The sequence below is a fragment of the Saimiri boliviensis genome, chromosome 7 (assembly GCF_048565385.1).
Source record: "Saimiri boliviensis isolate mSaiBol1 chromosome 7, mSaiBol1.pri, whole genome shotgun sequence".
Classification (NCBI taxonomy): Eukaryota; Metazoa; Chordata; class Mammalia; order Primates; family Cebidae; genus Saimiri; species Saimiri boliviensis.
The window spans coordinates 18,531,063-18,540,060 of record NC_133455.1 but is presented as its reverse complement, the minus strand read 5'-3'; positions in this window follow the sequence as shown (position 1 = coordinate 18,540,060).

Here is an 8,998-nt window from a genome sequence, read left to right as displayed (position 1 = left end):
TGCAATTTTATCACATGTAGATACATGAAACCATCACAGTAAAGATACAGAACAGTCATTAGAAGTATATCTTTGTGCTACCCTAGTAAAGCCACACCTATTTCCCAGTGTCCTTGCCTCCCTAATCCCTGGCAATCCCTATTCTGTTCTCCGTCTCTGTAATTTTGTCATTTCAAGAATGTATCAATGGGATCGTGCAGTACATGACCTTCTGAGATTTTTTTTTTCACTCAGTTAAGTTCCCTTGAAATTCACACAAATTGTTTTTTATATCAATGCTTTATTTTTCATTTTTCCTTTTTATTGCTGAGTAGTATTTCAGTAGCTTTTATTTTAACTGCTACACATACTGGTCTTGCTTGAGAGATTTCATTTAAATAAAGGTTTCCTCGGCTCCAAAGAATAGATTGAGAACTATTGAATATAACAATTAGAGTGCCAAATTCTAAGACCCTGGTTATGACATAGATGAATATAATCTCTATGTTAAAATTTATGTAGCTGTTTCCATTTAACAGTGAAATAAATCCCCTGAACATCATAGGCATGATTTTATTGAACCTTGGACAGAAATAAGAGAGAGAACAAGATTGAGAGAGAGAGAGAATTTATTCCGGGGGGAGAATTTAAGAGTTCCTAGTCTTTTAAACCTAGGAGGAAAAAAAAATCTATAGTTATTTCTGTTAGGATAACTTCTCTTTGGTTTTCCTTCTCCTTTCATTCCATTGCCTGTTTGTATTTTCCCTCAATTCCCCAAATGCTGTTCAAAAAAAAAAAAAAAAGGCACTTAAAAAATTTTTATTGCTTTTCTTTTTTGAGACAGAGTCTTACTCTGTCACCCAGGCTGAAGTGCAGTGGCTCAATCATGGCTCACTACACCCTCCACCCACCAGGCACAAGCGATCCTCTCACCTCAGCTTCTTGAGTAGATGGGACTCCAGGCATGCACCACCACACCTGCTTAATTTTTGTACCTGTTTTGTAGAGATAGGGTTTCGCCATGTTGCTCAAACTGGTCTCAAACTCTTGGATTCAAGCCATCCTTCCGCTTCAGCCTCCCAAAGTGCTGAGATTACAGGCATGAGCCACTGCACCCAGCCTCAAAATGGTGAATTTTAAAAGCCAGGGATACATTTCCTTTCTTGCTTTCCCAGCAAGAGAAAAGCCTGCTATTTATTTTGGATGGAGAAATATAAAGACATATTCTTTTCATGGAAATGAAGCCAGGGGCTCCTGTTAATCAGGTGAGATGAGTGCAGAGGAAATTATAAGCAATAAAAAGAAAACCTATTAAGTGTTTATGTGCCTTGGTTCTTCTCAAGTTCCTCTCCCAAGCATTTAAGCTCTCCAAAGTCTCTATGGAGGAGGATTCAGCATTTGATTGTGCGAACACCAGGACTTCAGATGCTCAGATGGTAAAAGAATGGTGTCCCAGAGGTCAACGCAATTAATATGCACTTCATAACACCTCATGCCTACACATTTCTTGCAGCCATTATAACTGCCTGTTGTAACATGATTTACGGTTTAGGCCAAGTGTTGGGAGGAAGACAGATCATTTTCCCCCAGATAAGATTTCTGCTCTAATTTCTCCCTTTGGTGCCTCTGAGCTCCCACCGTCTTCCTCTGCATGTTCCAGCTGTGTCTGGACTTTCCTTTTTGACCTTCACCTCCCTGTTTTTCCTTTCTCCTAATGCCCTGGAAGGCAGACTTGAAAGTGGTTAACAAGTAGTCAAGATCTTAGAGAGGCCTGCCTCCCTTTTATTTTTATTTTTTATTTTTTTGAGACGAAGTCTCACTCTGTTGCCCAGGCTGAAGTACAGTGGTGTGATCTCAGCTCACTGCAACTGTTACAAGTTTGAAACTTGCCTAAATTTGGATAGGTTTCATCATTGGCTCCTGAGGACAGGAACTAGGGTAAGTGTGTGTGTGTGCGTGTGTGTGTGTGTGTGTGTGTGTGTGTGTGTGTGTTATATGGGAAGAAAAAAAGTATATATGTATATGTTTTTTTGAGGTGGAGTTTTGCTCTTGTTGCCCAGGCTGGAGTGCATTGGTGCGATCTCAGCTCATTGTAACCTCCGCCTCCCGGGTTCAAGCCCTTCTCCTACATCAGCCTCTCAAACAGCTGGGATTACAGGCCCCCGCCACCACGCCCATCTAATTTTTGTATTTTTAGTAGAGACACAGTTTCACCGTGTTGGCCAGGCTGGTCTAGAACTCCTGACCTCAGGTGATCCACTGTCTCGGCCTCCCAAAGTGCTAAGATTACAGGTGTGAGCCACCACGCTCAGCCTGTTGTCTTTATGTTTATTGCTGTATTTTCAGTGCTTATATGCTAGTCACATCGTAGGCACTAAATATTTACTACTTAATTTTGTGGAATAACTTGACCAAAAACACACAGTTTTGAAAGAATGCATTTGACAAGAAAGAGACACTTTCTTACAAAAATATCAAATCTTTTCTCAACCATTTACATTTGAGCACATATTCTATGCCAGGAATTTGAAATGATAAAGCAATAAATAAACTCAGTCTGGCACAATTAAGAGCATATATTTTGGCACTCTATTTCATATGTTATCCTTGATGCAGGGCAAACCAGCCCCATATTGGAGCTCTGCCCTGGCAGGTTCTTTGCTTCGCCCAGGAAAGAGCCAGTGGCAGAAGAACAGAGCTTTACTGAAGCAGGAGTGTCACAGCCCTGGGTGGGTGACAGCTCTGGGACTGCTGCTGCAGAGCAGGGCCATCACATAGGCAGCGTGCTGAGACTAGCAGCTCAGTGCAATTCTACATCATACGTAAACCTACTTTTAATTACATGCAGATTGAGAGTTGGGTTATGCAGAAATGTCTAGGAAAAGGGTAATAACGTCTGGGGTGTTGAGTCACTGGCATGGAAAGAACGGTAACTCCTGGATGTTTCCATGGCAATGGTAAATTGACATGACACCCTGGAAGCTTCTTCTGCTCCATCCCTGCGTTACCTAGTCTTCAATTTGATTTGGTGTCTGAGCCCTACCTCCAGAGTCGAGTCTCACCTCTTTTTTTTTTTTTTTTTTGAGACGGAGTCTTGCCCTGTCACGAGGCTGAAGTGCAGTGGCCAGATCTCAGCTCACTGCAGCCTCTGCCTTCCAGGTTCAAGTGACTCCCCTGCCTCAGCCTGCTGAGTAGCTGGGACTACAGTCACATGCCACCACGCCCAGCTAATTTTTTGTATTTTGGTAGAGACAGGGTTTCACCATGTTGGCCAGGATGGTCTCGATCTCCTGACCTCATGATCCACCCACCTTGGCTTCCCAAAATGCCGGGATTACAGGCGTGAGCCACTGCACCTGGCCAAGTCCCACCTCTTACACCATCCTCATTTAACTTAATATAAGTTATTCTAATCTGCTCCTTCCAAGTCATTCCTCAAGGTGGGAATGAACTTCCCCTTGCCCTTTTTCCTTCAGGTGGAGAAACTGTGACTCTGAGAAACTGTCCCCTGCAAGTAAGTGGCAGAGGCCTCCACCCAGGGATTTAGAGCCCAGGCAAGTGACAGGGACTAATTTAGAGCTTTGCTTAAATATTGGAGCAGTATATACAGCTGGTTCCTTCCGATATTTGAACTCATGCCCATTGTGATGGTTAATTTCATGTGTCTACTGGACTGGGTGAAGGGGTGCCCAGATACCTGCTCAGACATTATGCCTGAATGTGTGTGGTGAGGGTGTTTTTGAAAAAGATTGGCATTTGAATTGTTGAACTGAGTAAAAACCATTCACCCACCTGTCATGCATCATCCAATCAGTTGAGGGCATGAATAGAACAGAAAGGTGGAGGAAGGGTGAATTTGCTCTCTCTGCTTGAGCTGGGATGTCCATCTTCTCCTGCCCTCAGATATTGGAACTCTTGGCTCTTGGGCCTTCAGCCTCTGGTACTTACATCAGCAAACCCCTCTGTCTTCCACCTCGTTCTCAGGCCTTCATCTCTAGAGAGCGGGTCATGCCATCAGCTCCCCAGTCTTGGGACTTGAACTGAATTTCACCACCAGCTCTCCTGGCTCCCCAGCTTGCAGACAGCATATTGTGTGACTTTGCGGCCTCCATAATCACATAGTAAAGCCTTTGTTATATAGCTTTCTATATCCTATTATTCTGTTTCTCTGGAGAACCCTGCATACTCTCAATACAACCTCATGGAAATATCATGCAGGGACACATTGAACATCCATTAAAGTGTTAGGTGCTTCACAGAAATTCATAGATAAATAAGACATGATCTGGGCTCCCAAAAAGCTTACAGATGAGTAGTGAACCTGACAGATTCAAAGTCAAATTTGCTGTACAGACGGGATCAACATGGAAGGGAAAGTGAATGTAGCTTGGTGTTTGCAAACAGTGTCTTTAGGCTTGGAGAGCTCTGTGACTTTAGGTAAGAAGCTCAACCTCTCTGAACCTCAGAAAAGTGGACTTATTAATAATGCATAACCCCTATGGATCACGGAACCGATTATGGCACCCACTACACAAGCTGATGCGAGTGGCACACTTAGGATAGCACTGGCCATATTTATAAGCTCCCAATAACTGGTATTAGAAGTAGCTTGGGCAACGAAGCCCCCTCTCCTTTTTTCTATCAATCAGCAAACCTGATGTATATTAGATTGAACTATATATAAACTTGATGCTTTTGTAGCTTAAAAGAATTCAAATGTCAATAATTTCATATGGTTCAACCTAGTTAGATTATTTATTGGGAGGAATTAATAGACAAGTCTGTAAACAGGGAATGAAGTGTCATAAAACTCAGGAAAACCCCGGGTGCCTGATTTGCTGTGACCCTTCGGCTCATTGTCCCCTGGGCTGGTCACTACCCTGCCTCCCTCTCTGAAACCTCCCTCTCGGCTCAATTGGTGAGTTCTCAGCTGCAGAACTTCAGGAAAGGAAATACCAGTAGCTGTAAGAGCGTCACACTTGGTTTTATGTGGCGGTAAGCAACCCTTAGCCAATTGTGGCATTTGGCTGTCAGTATACTCCACACCTTGTTAAAAAAAAAAAAAATCATACAGAAACTTCTGTGTGAGTTCATTGTACAGCACTTGCTTCTTAGGAGGACCACTCGCTGACAGAGCAGGGAAATGGGGCTTTTAAAAGCAAGTTTCAGAAAGAGGTTGGTTTCTAATTGACCAGCAAGTATCCCTACTGAGGTCAAAGAACAGATGTCGGGCAAGGAAGGTACCTGGAGTGGAGAATGGGAAAGGAAGTGGTGCACTGTTTGCTGAAACTTTAAGATGCATAAAGGTCTGTTTTCTCATCCTGGCTTTCCCTGGCTCACTGTGGGACTGGAATAAGTTGTTTGACCTCCTTGAGCCTTTATTTTCTCTTTTTCATAATGGAGCTAAAAAGTATAATAGCTACCACAAAGGGCTGTTGGAAGAATTAATTAAGATAATGTGTGTAAATTACATGACACATTCATGGTTAATATTTTGCCAGTGTCCGATCTGTGCCAAGAACCATGCCAGGAACCTTACATATACTTTTTCAATTACTTCTTCCAGCAACTTTATGAGGTGAACATACTTATATCCATTCTATGAGAAGAAACTGAATTCAGGCTGGGTGCAGTGGCTTATAGCTATAATCCCAGCACTTTGGGAGGTCAAGGTGGGAGTATTGCTTGAACCCAAGCATTTGAGACCAGCCTCAGCAACAAAGTGAGACTCCCATCTTTACAAAAAAAATTTTAAAGATTAGCTGGGTATGGTAGTGCACACCTGTAGCCCCAGCTACTTGGGAGGCTGAGGTGGGAAGATCATTTGAGCCCAGGGGGTTGAGGCTGCAATGAGCCATGGTCATACCACTGCATTCCAGCCTAGGTGATAGAGCAAGACCCTGTCTCTCAAAAAGTAAATTTAAAAAAAAAAAGTGCATTCAGAAAGGTTAAGCCACCTATTGGAAGTCAAACAGGAAAAAAAAAAAAAAAAAAAAAAGCCAGCAACAACTAACAACTAGAGTTGGAATCATAAAGGAGAGTTTGGATTTGGATAACTTGGAAAGTTAACAGAAATTGCCATTTGTTTCATTGTCTCTTTAAATTCCAGTGCCGACTCAGCAACACTTGGCAAATATTTATCATGTCCAGACTCATTGCCAGGTGCTCTACTAGGTGAATGCAACATTCCAACTCACCTGTTGGAATTTTCAGTGATTTGTGACTAAAATTTTTAAAAAATAAAAGACAGCACCTGAATGAAAATAAGTATGATGAATGTCCCGACATAAATCCATAGCTGCATGAGAAAGCTTCTGGAACATTCTAGGAAGGGAGTGTCTGGTGGCCTCTGCCACCCACCTGCTCCCTATGGACAGATAAGAACAACTTTCTGGGCCGGTGGAGAGACGTGTGAGTCTCCATTAGCTCACTTTTATGGAGCATATTTTCAGAGGCATATTTTTCAACACAAGTGGGGTTGCCCCCCATGTGCAGACCCTGGGCTTTGGGCAGTCGTTAAGGGAGGAGCAGCATTGCCCAATGCAGGCACTAAAACAGGCAGAGACACACAGGCTAATTCTTTCCTCACCCCCACTTCTCACACTTGGAAAATTATAACCCAGAAACAACTGGCTCTTTAGTTGGGGGAAACCACCCACAGGCAGAAACCGCTTCCTATGCCCAAGGCTGGCCAGTCACCTGCTCTTTCCCCAGCCGTCACCCCCATGCAAGGAAACAGACTGACTCTGAACTTTCTTTTAGCTGTGGGACGCTAAGACACACCTTTCTAGCATTGGGAAGAAAGACCATTTCCCTCATCACCTATATTAGTCCGTTTTCACACTGCTGTAAAGAACTGCCCGAGACTGAGCCAAGTGGCTCATACCTGTAATCCCAGCACTTTGGGAGGCTGAGGTGGACAGATCACTTGAGACCAGGAGTTCCAGAACAGCCTGGTCAACGTGACAACCCTGTGATTACTAAAAATAAAGAATTAGCCAGGCATGGTGGCTGTAATCTCAGTTACTCAGGAGTTTGAGGCACCAGCTCTGTCTCAAGAAAAAAGAAAAAGAAAAAAAAAAAAAGGAACTGCCTGAAACTGGGTAATGTATAAAGAAAAGAGGTTTAAGTGATTCACAGTTCAGCATGGCTGGGGAGGCCCCAGGAAACTTACAGTCATAGCAGAAGGCTAAAGGGAAGCAGGTACCTTCTTCACAATGTGGCAGGAAGAAGAAAGTGAACCAGAAAAGGGGAAAGAGCCCCTTATAAAACTATCAGATTTCTTGAGGACTCACTCACTATCAGGAAAACAGCATGGGGAAAACCACCCCCATGATCCAAACACCACCTACCAGGTCCCACCCTTGACATGTGGGGATTATGGGGATTACAACTCAAGATGAGATTTGGGTGAGGACACAGAGCCAAACCGTATCACCACCCAAAGATATCAACCATAAGAATGCTACAAATTCTAGATTTCTATGGGTTTTTTTTTAATTTTGTAATGCATATTTTCGTAAGTCATTGTCTTTTTTTATTTCAAGATTGGATATTTTTTTCGCAAAGATAGCATCTCTGTTTCTGATTATTAAACATTACACTCATCCCCACTAATGATGATAAAACATCCATACAGCTACTCTGTGATGTAACTTTTACTCTTATACCTGACTTACTGGTGAGAAAACCGAGGTCGTGGTGACACATCCAATATATGACAGAGCTGGGATTTGAACCCAGGGAATCTGCCTCCAGACACCATGCTGTTAACTAGGATTAGACTACCTCTCTGATTGGCAAACTTAATCTAGTGATATAACCAGAGTTGGTGGGGGTATAGAGAGACAGGCCTTCATGAATGCAGATGAGAGGACAAAGTGATAGAAATGTGTGCAGGACAGGACAGGTGCAGTAGCTTATGCCTGTAATATCAGCACTTTGGGAGGCTGTCGAGGGGCTGGAACATTTGAGCTTAGAAGTTCAAGACCAACCTGGGCAACATGGTGAAGCCCCAACTCCACAAACAATACCAAGAAAAAAAAAATTAGCCAGGTATGGTGGTATGTTCCTGTAGTCTCCACTATTCAGGAGGCTAAGGAAGTAGGATCACTTGAGCCTGGGAGGTCGAGGCTGCAGTGAGCTGAGAGCCTGCCACTGCCCTCCAGCCTGGGCAACAGAGGGAGACCCTGTCTCAAAATGACAATAATAATAATAATAAAATAAAAATAAATATTTAAAGGGCAATTTGGGAGAATTTATTAAAAATGTATACATTTGTTTCACCTAGCAACTTTGCATTTAAGACTTAACATCTAGATCATAGATATCCACCAGAGAGTACACACACTCTCTCAAGGTTTATTGCAGCATAGTTTGTCATGGTGAATCAGTAGGGAAAACTTTGAAGAATTAAATTAGTGAATATATGCCATGAAAAATTGATGGCTAAATCTTGAAAAACAAACATATATCAAAACAAAGAACTCAGGTATGAGGGAAAGGACTGACGGCAAGTGCTGCGCCCATTTAAATTCAAAATGAAGATTAAAGAACTGTGCTAAGAGTGGTTTTTAAGTGTTCTCACCACATATAAATGGTATGTGCGGTAACACATATGTTAATAATTAACCTGATTTGGCCATTCTGCAACATATATATATTTAAAATGTCAGGTTGCACATCATAAACAGATGTAATTTGTATTATCAACGAAAATTTTAAAACTTTAAAAAGAGCTATGAAAATAATGATTAGAAAAACAGAATATTCATGTTAAGAACATTGACAAAATAGAACACTATAAGAAGTCAGGATGGAGAGAGGGAAGTGAGAAGTAGTAAGAAATACTCACTTCTTAATCTTTTCAAGGATTCAAACTGTCAAATATTGCAATTCATTCTGTTTATTTACTTATTTCTTTATAGTTTAGAGACAGGGTCTCAATCTGTTGCCCAGGCTGGAGTGCAGTGGTGCACACATGGTTCACTGCAGCCTCAACCTCCTGGCTCAAGCCATC